Source organism: Epinephelus fuscoguttatus, linkage group LG14 (genome assembly GCF_011397635.1).
Source record: "Epinephelus fuscoguttatus linkage group LG14, E.fuscoguttatus.final_Chr_v1".
Lineage (NCBI taxonomy): Eukaryota > Metazoa > Chordata > Actinopteri > Perciformes > Serranidae > Epinephelus > Epinephelus fuscoguttatus.
In genome coordinates, this window is record NC_064765.1 from 40,082,722 (window position 1) to 40,097,418 (window position 14,697).

The following is a 14,697-nucleotide window of genomic DNA, read 5'->3' on the forward strand; positions in this document are numbered from 1 at the left end:
AAAAGAGCAAGTCTTCATAGGTCAAAAGCTGGAGCCATGCCTAAAACGATTATTAAAAAAACTGCCAATTCATTTTTCAATTAATTGACTTATAATTTCAGCTGCATTTGAACATTTTCATATGGATTATGTGCAGAAATCTTCATTTGTAAAGTAACTAAACTTATCAGATAGCTATAGTAGAGTAATAACTATAATATTATTACTTTCAATAATGTTGTTGTAAGCTACTGTCATTACCTGCATCTCTCTCTCTCGCTCTCTCTCTCTCTCTCTCTCTGTCTCATTGTGTCATGTGGATTACTGTTAATTTGTTATGCTGATATGTTCTGTACGACATCTATTGCACATCTGTCCGTCCTGGAAGAGGGATCCCTCCTCAGTTGCTCTTCCTGAGGTTTCTACCGTTTTTTTTTTCCCCGTTAAAGGGGTTTTTTTGGGGAGTTTTTCCTTATCCGCTGCGAGGGTCATAAGGACAGAGGGATGTCGTATGCTGTAAAGCCCTGTGAGGCAAATTGTGATTTGTGATATTGGGCTGTATAAATAAAATTGAATTGAATTGAATTAAAAAGTACAACACTTCGCTCTTAAGTGTAGTGGAGTAGAGCTACAAAGTGCCATGCGATTCAGAAGTACCTCAAATTTGTACTTTAGTACAGTACTTGAGTAAATGTACTTAGGTACATTCCAGCACAAAGTACAAAGTACAGCAGTATTTCTTTAGCCCTGAAGTGTAATATTCCAGTCATCATAATTACTGTAAAACATAATTCCAAGAAGGCCCATGTTCTTCAAACATAAAATTTGATTTTCACTTGCACTGGGCAACAATTTGAAGAATCTGAAAACAGTTCTTGACCACTTGTAAAATTTTCTCTTACCTAAGAGCAAAAATAAGAAAACACTGGTGAATCCCAGAAATCAGTGGGTACTAACAACATAAAAACAAATCATGGAAGAGAGAGAGAGAGAGAGAGAGAGAGAGAGAGAGAGAGAAAATTTGTCAATGTATTGTTTCTTGAATGAGGCCCATTTTTCATCTTCAACAGTGAAGAGGCAAAAATCGGTGCCTGGAAGTGGGCCTGTAGGCTCCCGACCTTGTCCTCAATGATGCTTCTCAATTGTCCTCAGATGTCAGTCTGGTACCTTGGAATCAACTAATCAGCACTCAAGAAAACACTGGAGACAGGCAGAGTCCGATGCAATCGAGTTTAATGTGTTCACAAGCTCAACAAATACAACTCATCGAGTCAAGCCCCGGGACTGGACTGAAAACCGCTTCTCAATGCACCTGCTTTTATGCTGGTGGAGACTGGGCAGTGTCTCCACCTCTTTTTGCTAATCCTTCCCACTTTAACCCAATCCTATTGGTGGATACCTTTTTCTTTTGTCCAATCTTGAGCAGGCCCATTTTTAATGGTGTAATACTTTAATTTTGAGCCTGGAGTTCCCCAAATTTCCCACCCTTAGCTCCGGATTCACTTTCACTTTATTTTTTAAAAATCATGTGAATTTTAGGGACTTTCTTTATACAGTTCCTTGTGCCCTTATGTGCTCTCATGCAATATGAACCTTTAATGTGCACTAGACAATACAAACATTTGAATGTGTGTGTGTATTATTATTTCACAAAGCATAATAGGTTACACTTGAGTGCATATGTGCTTTAGTAAATGGATACAATGTGAGCGTGTATCATGAATACTTTGTCATGTATATCAACATTTCAACACATATAGATACTCCACACTCAGTATTATACGAACTTATACATTAAACATGGTTATATGATAATCACACAATCTTGTTTTCTTAATCACCTATGCAGTATAACCATTCTACTTGATCAGGGACTGTCTTTTACACCACATTCCCCCCTTTGGGGCTCCATAGTCCCATACAACACTAAAAACACAGGGGCAGAGAAAAATATATATTCCCCCCTTTGGGATTCATATGTAATTAATAAGGTAACATAGTCACATAATCATGGGTGGTCATCAGCAGATTTCACACATAAATCATTATCATCTTGTATATTACTGAATATATGTATAGATTGCCTTTCATGATTCTGTCACTCAGTAATTACACTGATTTTAAACACATGACGTAATTTACGCTAGCTTGATGACCCGCATCAGAATATAAAGCTAGCCTGATGACCTTTATAGATTATCAGCCATTTACATGCATAATCACTCATTATTCCAAATAACATTTATGCAGGGGTTACAACTGGTTAATCATTTCTAGTCCTTCAGCCAGTGCTACAGCACGGTTGCTGTCCATCAGACACATGAGAGGGTGGGCCCCCTCCCCCACGCAGGCGTCGATAAGACGCCACTTGATCCCTCAACCTGACAACCTCCTGTTGGAGAGAGTCGTTAGTCTGAGTCAGCTTCCTGATTTGCATGCGTAGTTCGTAGAATTGATGATCAGTGAGCTCCTCATGCTCTCGAGCCAGCTTCTTATTTTCACCCTTCCTGATGGTATAGGAGTCACGGCGAATCCGGCGGAGTCGTTTGCGCAGAACTATTGGGAGGCTGCGCACAAGCAAACGGTAGGGTCCCTGGGGGACATGATGGCGCTGTGTTCGTAGATTTCTGGCTACGTCCAGGTGCACAGTGCGCTTTAGTTTCCCATCAGGCAACTCCCAGAGATATCCTTCAAGAATGTCAGGATATATCCCATAGGTCTTTTTTGTAGGCTGAGGCGTACATCTTCAGGCAGAGGACGTGCTGGTAGGGTGTCGACTCTCTGTAGGACTAGGTTTGGCAGGTGGTGGTTCCACAGGTTCTGGTGTAGTGGGTGAATAACTACAGTGTCCACAGAGCATGGGATCATTGCTCTCTGAGGACGAAGATGAAGCAAGGGGGCGTGTTGGCCGCGCTTCAGCACTGGTATCAATCTGAAAGTTTTTGAGATACTGGGCGGCACTTTGATCACCTACTGTGGAGGTGCTAGCTTCTGGATTTGTTGACTCTTGGGGGGTTCCTGTGTGGCGATGGACGTCAGGTCCTGTCAGCATGGAGCGAATCAGATCGTCAGCAGGAGGTGGACCAAGCATCACCTGGTAGGAGCATCCACGTCTCTCCACTGGAACGCCTTCACCGGGGGTGCAGGTTGGTGTAGGAACGCCGGCCACTGGATAGGGTGGTGGAGGATAAGGCGGGTATGGCTGATCCGGCATGAATGGGCCGTGCTGCTGGTGCAGGAGCATTGGCGGATCTCCCTGGCTCTCCAGGTATGGGTGTGGGACTCTCCAAGGCTCAGCCATAATTCTGTATCTATCTTAAGGTTATAAAAGGACATTTTTAGTGCACTTTCGCTGCAATGTTTAGTTTCCTCCCTTTTAATATTCCATTTCATACATAAGCCATGCAAGCAAGATTAGTTTGTTAGTATTAGAGGTTAATACATATCTGGTGACAGCAAGAATATATAAGAGTTATTTGGTTTATAGTATTCTATTTTTACATAATTTCCACATATTCTGCCTCAGGTTTAGTCATCTGCTCATATTGGACTTCTTCCATATACATACCCTGTGATGGTGTTTCATACTGATTTTCACAGGTCTGTCCTGCAGTCTGACACCGGTTCCTAGCGAGCTCTCCCTGGGGGCTGGTTGTGTCTTCATAAGGCTCTACCTTTGCTATGGTGCGTAGACCTTGGTCCACAATTACAAATTGTCCTGTGACACTAACCATTGTCTTTTTAATGACAAGTTGTACTAGAGGAAGAATGCAGCAGGCTATCAGGAGGAGGGCCAACACAACAAGCCCTACCCATATTCCTATCATTCGTAATAGCTTTCCAGGGGATAGCCCCCCCAACCAGTCCCAAATGGAGGGAGTTTTAGTATTCCAATTAGAATGTTGCAATTGTTGGTCTCGCAATGTGCGTATGTTCTGTAGGGCTCGGGTTAGGTTGCCATCCTCCCCTGTGTGCATAGGGATAACAGTGCAGCAGTGTTCTCCTATCATGTCACAGACCCCTTGGTCTTGAGCAAGCATGGTCTCGATAATAAGCCTATTCTGCACCGTCATTAAGGATGTGGCATGCAACTGCTCGCTTACCCCTTGTAAAGCTTCTATAGTCCAATTCACAAATCTTTGCTGATTATACCATAAATAGTTCACCCAACGGCTGTTACGGGCCGTATACTGGGCATTAGCCACGGCTCCCCAAAGTGGCCAGGAGCCTAGCGCTCTACCCGAGTCTATCCATGCATCTGATATGGCTTGTTGATCCACAGGAATCCCTTCTGGCACCTGGTCCCATGTAATGTATACACTAGCGTCCTCCTTCCAGGAGTATGTTTGGGTATCAGTTGATCTACGCGTTCGTGAGTGCATATCATTACTTGTCTTATTAGTGAAAGTCATTATCATAAGTTGTCCTGTTAACATTATTGGGACACAAATTCCTGTCCAATTGGCTGGCAGTGTAATCTGCACCTGAAGATCATTTTCACACATCCAAAATATGTCTGCCAGGGGAACTGTACCATTGGTTAGATTGAATGTCAAAATCCAAGTGGTGTCATTATAGTTGCGTCCCATCACCCTTGAGTCATTCCCACCATTTACCACCTGATGACACTGGATTTTAGCTTCTTGAGTCGTATTGCATACCTTCTGTACCCCTGTAAGCTGCGTTGTACCCGCTGACGAGGATGCATTCCCTATAATCTTTTCATACCTACACTGAATCAACCTTTCTGCTTCTTGAGAGGAGTTAGTGTCAGTGTCAGTGAAGTGGCATTTTTCAACCAATGTTCTATATTATTTCCCCGTGCTACACAAAAGGGGAATACAAGGTCCGATGCCAGATGTACCACTGGAGGCATATGAAATTCCTGCTGAAACTGGTCAGAGATATTTTTAAACTCTCCTGGACAAATTGCAGTTGTGTTGGTCCACCTCTCTCGTCCCGATGCCATCCACATGACACAAGCAGCAAAGCATGTCGCATGCTTCCAACAATTATCTATGCTCGGGAGAGGCCTAATCTTAGGCAGGCCCCTCTGTCTATGACATGCTACACACGTAATATTAGTTATCTGTTTAGCAGAGTATTCTAACCATTGATAGAACATATTGAACTTCCAAGTGGTAGTTCTGATTAGCTCTACTCTCTGCATCAATACATCTCTTGGTTTTCTCTGGGACATAGGGTTCAGTTGGAACCACTGACGAGCCACTTTTGTAGACACGCTGTGCCCTGTGTATATGTCAGTACAGCCTCTCAGGTTACATATGACTCTTGCTGTCACCTTTCCTTCTGCATCACAGCGTGGTCCTATGGATCGTCCATGCAATTTGATATCACCTGGGCCCTCCACCAACACATCATCGTAAGCATGTGACTTATAGTAGGTTAGTTGTAGCATTTCCCTGTATGGTATCTTTCCCTGTTTTGCAGCCATGATTCCCAATGCTAGCAAGCATTCTCCTGCCTGTATCTGCTTCTGTTGGTCCTGCCTTGCTCCCTCACTCTGCTTTACTCCCGTTAAGATGAGTAACAGGGTTAGTAACACTGCAGCCATGACTCCTACATTAGTTCCTCCTCTCCTGTTAGTTGGACCCTTAGCTTTGCCAGGGGGCTGCCCCTTCTTCTGCATCTGCTTCTCCTGTGTCTGTGTGCCTTGGGTTTGAGTCTGGGTCGTCTTCTGAGCTTGTACTTGTGCCTGAGCCTGTGTCTGAGTCTGAGTCTGAGTCTGGCCTTCCCGGGTCTCTAACTGCCTCTTGCTCTGGTCTAGGGCTCTCTTCTCTTTCTTCTCCTTCTGTCTCTGTTCCCTCTCCTTCCTGTCCTTCTGCCTCTGCTGCCACCTCTCTCTCTCTGCACTTGTCCTCTCATGATCTGCCCTATGACCAGTAGGTGGTGACTCATCAGGCTGAGATTCGCTGCTAGTCCCGGAGGATGAGGAGCGTCCCTCTGTGGAGCTCTCCATCTCTGTTGATACCCTCCCTGGTAACGACCCGCTGCTGTCACTCTGGGCCCTCTCTGTTCTCCGCCTCTGTGCCACACGTGCTGACCTCCTGGTCCCCTGTTCCTGCGGGGAGGCATCGCCTTCCCCTTCTGGTTGGTCTCCTATTGCTCTTGGGGCGGCCTCGCCTTCCCCTTCTGGACCTGGGGGAGCTGCTCTTCGTCTAGCTCTGGGCCGGGGTATAGGTGGCCTGTCTGGGACTTGTGGGTTAGCTCTGCAGCAGTGGTTAAAATGGAACCAAACGTCCTTACCTTCAACTTTCAAGGCAGTTGGTGTGGCTAGTACAACCTTGTATGGGCCTTCCCTGCGTGGCTGGTCCCACTTTCTTTTGAACACCTTGACGTACACCAAATCTCCAGGATGTATTCTCTGGAGGTCTGCTGGAATGTCGACCCCTCTGTCTGCTGTGGCCCCTTTCACCTGCTGGAACACTGCCCTGTGGATGCGAGTCAAACTTCGTAAGTAATCAAACATCTCACCTTGCAACTGTTCCAGGGACGGTCCCTCATAGGGACCTCTTAAGTATGGTAGCGGCATGGGCCGGCCCGTAAGCATTTCATGCGGTGTTAGATGCGTGACTCTGCTAGCTTGTGAGCGCATAGACATTAGTGCAAGTGGTAAAGCATCCACCCAATTAGGCTTGTTTCTGCTGTCTGCTACTATTTTAGCTATTTTGGCTTTCAAGATACCATTTGCCCTCTCTACCGCTCCCTGTGACTGAGGATGATAGACACAGCCAAACTTTTGTTTGATGCCCAATTGCTTCAGAGTCTCTTGTATGACATTGGACACAAAATGGCTGCCGTTATCTGATGATATGGTATCTGGCATGCCAAATCTTGGGAAGACTTCTTGGCACAAAAATTTTGCAACTGTCCTGTGGTCTGATTTTGCTGTAGCTTTTGCCTCCACCCATCTGCTGAATCTGCATATGACCACCAAAACATACCTCATTCCCTTTACTCTCGACTGCGGTCCCATGTTTATGTAGTCTAGCATGAGGTGTCTGAATGGACCATCTGGGGGCGGTATATGTGCCAATGGGGCTGTAAAAACTTTCCTGATGTTGTGTTGTGCACAGATGTCACATTCATTTAGTACTCTATCTACTGTGGCCGCCATAAATGGTGACCACCATGCTTGTAGTTTCCTTAGGGTCTCCCCCCTTGCACAGTGGTCACTGCCATGCGCCCAAATTATGGCATGTCTTAAGAGCAAAGTTGGTAGTACAAAATGTCCATGAGCATCTAACCATACACCCTGCAATGGGCCTGGTCGCGTGTTCTTTATAGCCCCACGTTTTGTCCATAGACGCTTTTCAGCGTCATCTACTCTATCTTGAGCAGTTTTGAGCGATGGTAAGGAGGTGAGGGACTCACAGTCCTGTATGGTCAATATAGGGGCCATTACTGCCCCTATCGCGGCTTGTTTAGCTGCCTCATCAGCCAAATTGTTCCCCTTAGCCACTAAAGTATCAGTTTTTTGGTGAGCTGGACATTTGACAACTGCTAGAGCTTTGGGAAGAAGCATGGCCTGTAATAGTTCAAGAATGGCAGCTCCATGGGTTACAGGAGTGCTGTCAGCTCGACGAAACCCTCTCTGTTTCCATATGTTAGCATGCACATGGCATACACCATAAGCGTATGCTGAATCTGTGTATACATTTAGTGATTTACCTGCTGCTAGCTTACATGCTGCTGTTAAAGCTTTTATCTCTGCGAGTTGGGCCGAGCAGGGCTGAGCAAGTTTTTGTGATTCAACTGTCATGAAACTGTGGTCGTTATTGTTAAGTTGAACAATAACATAACCCGCATGGCTACCAGTGGCATCGCGGAAACATGATCCATCTACAAACAAAGTGAGGTCTGCAGGGATTGGCCGATTATGCAAATCCTCCCTGGCACGCATAAATTTGTCAGTGTCATGAAGACAATCATGTGGAGTGCCTTCAGTGGGTAGCACCAGTTTTGTAGCAGGATTGATTGTGGTGCAACGCTGAATATTAAGTTCAGGGGCTGACAGGATTACCTCATAGCCCGTGCGTCTGGCTTGTGTCAGGACAAATCGTGGACTAGTCAGCAATGCATGGAGTTGGTGGGAGGTATACAGCATCACAGGATGTCCCATGGTCAGAGATGATGCTTTCTGAAAGGCAAAAACAGCTGCTGCCAAGCCCTGGTAGCAAGGTGGCAGGCCAGTCTCTATGTTATCAAGTTCAGTACTGTAATATGCTAATGGCTGTTTACCTGTGGGTGTGTCCTGCATCAGAACAGCACATGCAAAGCCCGATCTTTCTGCAACATAAAGATGAAAGGGTTTAGCATAGTTAGGAGTTCCTAAGGCAGGGGCGGATTGCATGTCTGCTTTCAATGCTTGGAATGCGCCCTCTGCTTCCTCTGTCCATGTCAACTGTGCTGCATTATTTGTTTGTCCTACTGCTTTTATCAAAGCTCGAAGGGGGGCAGTTTTTATAGCATAGTCACAAATCCATGGTCTGCTATACCCTGTCATACCCAGAAAAGACAACATCTGGCCCACTGTTTGTGGTTGAGGGGCCTTGATTACTGCTTCTAACTGTGATGGTGCAATACACCTTTTGTCCCCATATAGTTGTCTTCCCAAGTATTCCACTGACTGTTGACAGAATTGTAATTTTTTTTTATTGACTTTATGTCCTCCCTCTGCTAAGGCTGTAAGCACAGCAATAGAGTCTTTTTCACATTGTTCTTTTGTAGGGCTGCAAATAAGCAAGTCATCTACATACTGTAGTACGGTACTTTGCACGTTCAAACTGGCGAGGTCTTGGGTTAGTACGCGGTTAAAGATCGATGGACTTTCAGAATATCCTTGAGCCAACCTGGAATAAGTGTATTGTTGATTCTCATATGTAAAAGCAAAAAGATACTGAGAATCTGGATGAAGTGGTACACTAAAAAAGGCTGAACACAAATCAATCACTGTATACCACTGAGAGTCTGGTGGTACGTTAGATAGCAACGTGTGGGGGTCTGGTACAAGTGGTACCTCACAGTCCACCACCGCGTTAACCGCTCGCAGATCATGGACTAAGTGGTAGTCTGATGAATTTGGTTTCTTTATTGGAAAAATAGGTGTGTTGCAAGGACTCCGAGTTTTAACCAACACTCCTGCTTCAAGCAAACCCTGAATCGTAGGCCTGACACCGTCAATGGCATGCTGTTTAAGAGGGTATTGTTTCTGATATGGTAGGTTGACATGTGGTTTTAACTTAATGTGAACTGGTTGGGCTGATTTTATCAATCCTACATCAGTCTTGTGAGCTGTCCATAACTGAGATGGAACTTGATTTAGCATCTCCTCATGCTCGGCGGTAACTGCCATCTGCGTGGGTGTGCCTTCGTCCACCACCACCTTGTCCGCCAGTGCTTCATCACCTACTTTTATGGATATTCTAATAAACTGTTTGTCTTTTGAAATGTGAATGTACTTGTTGTTTGTAGGTTCCCACTCTTGCACCTGCAGGGCACGTCTGACCATCGGACCGAGATGATGAGACTCATAACCTTTGGCCACCAACAATGTGATGTGCAGCACAGACTTTGGCACTTGAAACCACCCAGATAACTCTTCCGGAAGGCGAGCAGCCGCCGCCACACCCTCCGGCCCCAAAAACATGTCTTCAGCTGTAATTAGATATGATTTTTTATTGATCATTGCATCCCAACATTCCTGATAATCTACATGAGTCTGATCTCTGTCATACATGAGCGTGCAATGCAGTGGCAGAGTGGGGGTGTGCACTGTGTCATAATGCATACGAATCCACACCTCCCATTCGGCCCATTTTTGTCTGAGATGTGACTGTTGTGGTGTCATTTGTAGCCAATAAACAAGGGCTTGCTGACTTCCCATTGCATCTTGTGGCAGTTGTGCCATCATGTTTTGTGGGGGTTCATCTGGGAAGTCCAGATATAGTCCATCTTGAGTGCACATGATTTTTGCTTTTAATGGGCACAAAACGTCTCTTCCTAGGAGGTTTACAGGAGTGTGGGCTGAATATAGCAAAGGTGCACATATGACTCTTCCTGCAATGAGCATTGGAGCGGGCTCTGTTAGTGGTATGACCTGTGATTTCCCAGAGAAGCCTATTGTCTTTATTGATGACTTAGAGAGGGGGAAGCATGAGTATGTGGCTCCTGTGTCTACCATAAATGGGTATTCACACTCATGGATGACAACAGGTATGATGGGTTCATCATGTGACTGTAGTGATATAGCTGGTGTCATTAGTTCCCCCTTAGGCTGCCCTGGGCACCCCTACCAGGGGCGTCCTTGTTCGCCACTGGGCCAATTCTGTGCTGGACCTTCCCATGGATTGCTGGGGCATTGGGCCCGTATGTGACCCGGTTGACCACACCCCCAACAACAGTTATCAGGTGGAGCCTGATTGGCTCCTGGATAGCTTGCACCCATGTGGTTGCTGATTGGTTAGGTCCTGATAGACATGCTGGTTGCCTGGTATGTAATTTCTGCCTCCTTTCCAGCCTCCCCGAAATGTTGTGAATGCTGGATCTCCTCGTCCTGCGCCTCGGCCCCGTCCTTTGGGGGGTCGCTGGCCACCGCCACCTCTTGGTGCTTGCTGATAATAATAATGGTGATGTGTAGCGTTGGCTTGGGTGGCTGCCCCCGCTGCGTTGGGGTCTGAGGGACTTGACTGCAGGGGCACTTGTGGCTGTGTCGCCTGGGGAGGGTTCTGGGTTGCTGTAACCAGAGGCGCTTGTACCTTAGTTTTTTCTTTTTCTTTCTCTTTTTTTACCAGCTTGCTCAATTCTCCCAGCTGTAGTTGTGTCAGCCTGTTGGCCAGTTGTTTATTGTCCTCTTCTGTTTTCTTTTTGTCTTTCCTGTAGAGCTCCACATGATGGACAATGTGTTCTGAAAACAATGGCCAGTCCATTTTCACCAATCCTACAATGACATCCAAGTGGCGCTGTACATCTTCTGGCATAGCCTTTTTCACCATCATTTTGAAGAGACTCTGAGTTGTTTTGTTAGCATTCCAGGCCTCCCCTGTCTATTCTTTCCATCTTTTCTGGAAGCTGTGTAGAAACTTCAAGGGACATTCATCTTCCCCCATGGTCTCTCCTTCCAGTTTTGAAGGGTCCCTTTTTGCTGGGTAGTGAACCCTTAATTGCCTCCATATGCTAGCCCTGTAACCTCCAAAGTCCAGCCAATCATGCCAATGGCTGCATGCAACTGTGCATCTGTGAAAATCTCCTTGGTGACTTGTTTTCCTGCCACGTAGGTAAGTAAGGCTTTGATATCTCCCACTGCCAGCTGTATGTCCATGAAAGGCCAGGGCTCATACTGTCTTCTCCCACTAGACTTAGTCACGATAGGGCACATAGACGTGCCATCTGTCTCCTCATAATCAGAGTCAGATGGACTTGGGGGTCTGTCCAGCACCTTCCCACCCCTCAGTTCCATTCCTTTGTGGCTCCGCCCTTTGTTATCAGCTGCCAGTCTAACAGCCTGCACCTCCTGAGGTGGTGTTTTACTGGATTCCATCATGCCTTTGAGTGTCAGGGTAATGTGCTCAGTGTTAGGGCTGTCTTGCTGTTCCTTCTCTCCTCGTTGAGGGTGCTGAGGTAGTTTAAGGTCTTCTTCTAGGGTTTTTATACTCTGGGTCATTTGGTCTATCCTCTGATCGGTTTGTTTTATCATTTCCTGCCAAGTTTGGATCAGGTCCCCAGGAACGTTGTTATGTTGTGCCAGTCCTGCTACTGCACCATTTTCTTGACTGTATCCATGTCTGTCGGTCTTCATGGGCCTTACCGCATCACCTGGACCTGGTGGCGGGTCGACAGTAGTTGAGTGTCTATGATGGTGTTTCTTTGACTGCTGGTATTCTGCCTCGAGCAGCCTTTCCAGCTCTTGTTCGTCCAGATCACTGTGGCGCCTGGGTCGTCGCGCCTGTCTTTCTTTTTTCTGTTCCTGTGTTTCTTCTGCAGGAGATTGATTTTTCTCAGTTGGTAGGCTTAAACAGCTGGAGTGGTAGGGTCAGTGTTTTTCAAGTCTTCCCTTCTTCAGTCGCCTCTGACACCCATTCTCACTCTGTCCTTGGGGCGGAGCTCGCTCCTTAGTGAAAGAGGTCTCCTTATCAGTGAGCCGTTCTATCAGTTCCATGTCTGTGGTCTGATAGCAGGTATTAGTCATCCAGTTGTGGGGTGCCTTATAGTCATCAAATCAGTCATCTTCCTCATCATCTGTCAAGCCGTCAGTGCTCTCAGTTTCTGAGGGTGGTTCCATTTCCATTTTTAGCTTTCGTCGAGGCTCCTGTAGTCTCTTTCTGTTAGGTTTCTGTTTGGTATTTTTGGTCAAAGTCACTGTAAATTTCCCTTGTACCTGACCCTCCATTTCCATGTCCTTTGACTCCCAAAGTGGATATTGTCCCATTGCTGGCTGTGTTACATCTTGTGGGTATGGGGGTGGTGGTGGTGTGGGTAGAGGGGGTGCTGTAGGTGTCACAGGGACTGCGGGGGTCGGCTCTTCTTGATCCTGCTTCTCTTTTTCCTTCTCTTCCCGCTGTACCATTATCTTTGCTCCAGCCTGTTTAAACCATCCCAGCACCTCCCTCTCTTTTGCTCTTTTGTTTTTTAATTTGTAGCTTGCTTTTGTGTCATGAGCTTCTTTATGCCTCAATTCTTTTTCCACTTCATCACAGCATGCCAATTTGAAAGTACCCTCTGGGGGCCAGCGATTCTTTCCCGATGTTCTTTTATGCCACTTTGCTACGCAACGTTGGATGCGTTTAGCCCTACTTGGGTGTTGTCTCATTACCAATTCCACTGGGGTTAAGACCCTCTTTTCCATCTTTCCCTGGTTAGCCCCCATGTATCCCTGTTTTACCTCACTGGCTCTTGGAATCTCTGGTATTTGGTCTGTCTCTTTTGTGCGTATTACCACTATGATTTTCCCTACTGTTATGGCAGTTTTATATTTCTTTTCTCTGAATGGATTGTACTCTAATGAGTGTGACCCGTCCCCTAGTGGAACAGGGGTTAGGCATCCAAATTTACCTGTTTCCCACTCAACTTTTCTGGGCACAACAGCAATCTGCAGCCGCAGAGGGTATGTTACCCCGTTTTGGCCTTGTATGCTTATCTGATACAGTGGAAGTGAAGCTACTGGCCCCTCCTTATATTTGTCACACAAAGTCTGTAAGAGAAAGTTTAGTGAATAGGGAATCCACAGTTTATGCAAAATGTCTTCCCATGGGGCACCTGGAAACTGTTCTTTTACTTTTTTCAGGTTAACAAACTTAGTGATCTGCCAAAGTTTTTGTTTGATCTCTTGGTCGCTCTGCCAATGCTCTACTCCTTCATCATCTATGTAATGTCGCTCTAACCAAAAATGTGTATGTATTCCTTTAAATTCTATAGGGCCGTCAGTCAGGCAATATTCTTCTTCCTAAGTCTCGTCTTCAACAAGCTGTCCGTCTTCCATCTATTTTTAGATGCTCTGTGTTTCTCTCTGAGCTCACCTCTAAGCCTTCTACTACAGTTTGATGTGTTAGTTAATTCCTCTGTTCTGGCTACATTCCTCACTACTGACTGTACTCCTCACTGCTGGCTGCGTTCCTCACCCCCTCCCCTCGTACTCTCTGTTGAGTCAGTCTCTCAATGATTTGTCAGTCTTTTTTCAGTTATATTTCGCTTAACACTATTATATTTACACTACTCTATACAACGCTTCATGCATAACTTTTTAAGCAGATTATATCACATTCACTACTGTTTACTCGACACTTCTATGTTACAATACATGCACCACAACTTTATAATTTACAGTTAAAGATTTTTACACATTTTGTACACTTTTTATCGATCTGTTATCTGTATTCTCTCTTTTTTTATTGTTTTCTCTTTTTCCTTTGTCTCTTAGGCCTTTTTCAACTCTATTTAGCGTTCTGTCCGTACAGTCCCGTTTATCTATGGCGACTCCCCCGCCCTCTTGGCTTGAGAGATCGCCCCTTAAACGGCGGTATCCACAGAAGCTGTCTCTGTATCCCTGTATCCGTCTGTGCTGACCTGCCGTCCAACACAGCGCACCTGCCCCTACAGGCTTAAAGGTACGCTGAAAGGATAGGCAGCGGTATCCACGGATATGGCTTTATATATCTCTTTTTCTTTTTCACTCTGCTTTTTGTTTCTTAACTCTTATCTCTTTTTCTCTTTTACTCTGCTTTTTGTTTCTTAACTCTTATCTACCGGTTTCTGTTTCTCTTTTCCTGTTCAACTCTTACAGGTCTTTTGTCTTGTACTTCTTTACTTTAAATACTTTAGTTACCTTAACTATCTTATTACTTGTGTTCCATACATTCAGCACACACACATTCTCTCTTTCCGCGCCACGATCACACCTGTTGCAGCAGACCCAACCGTCTCCAGTGATGTTAGTTGCCTTTTTATGATATCTTTAACTACTTTTTCATTTTTTCTAATTCAATCAATTTGTCATGATTACATTAATCAATGCATCATAATTAAATTTAATCAATTCATCATAATTAGGTTCTTTAGGAGAGGAGTTTGTCAAATACCTTTGACCTGGGCGGCTCCCAGCACTGCACCCCAGACACACCCGGTTTAGACAGAAAAAAGCTCTGCTTACCTTATTTGGTGGCCACCTGTGTGTCTGGCGCACAGCCCAGTGCTCCCGGTCTC

At 45.5% G+C, this 14,697-nt stretch overlaps 1 protein-coding gene across 1 annotated transcript in view; it reads left to right on the forward strand.

The window, feature by feature from the left end:
* The window catches only part of LOC125900970 (uncharacterized), a 674,134-nt gene that overhangs the window by 513,586 nt on the left and 145,851 nt on the right, over window positions 1–14,697 (forward strand). The gene's annotated exons all lie outside the window — the stretch shown is intronic.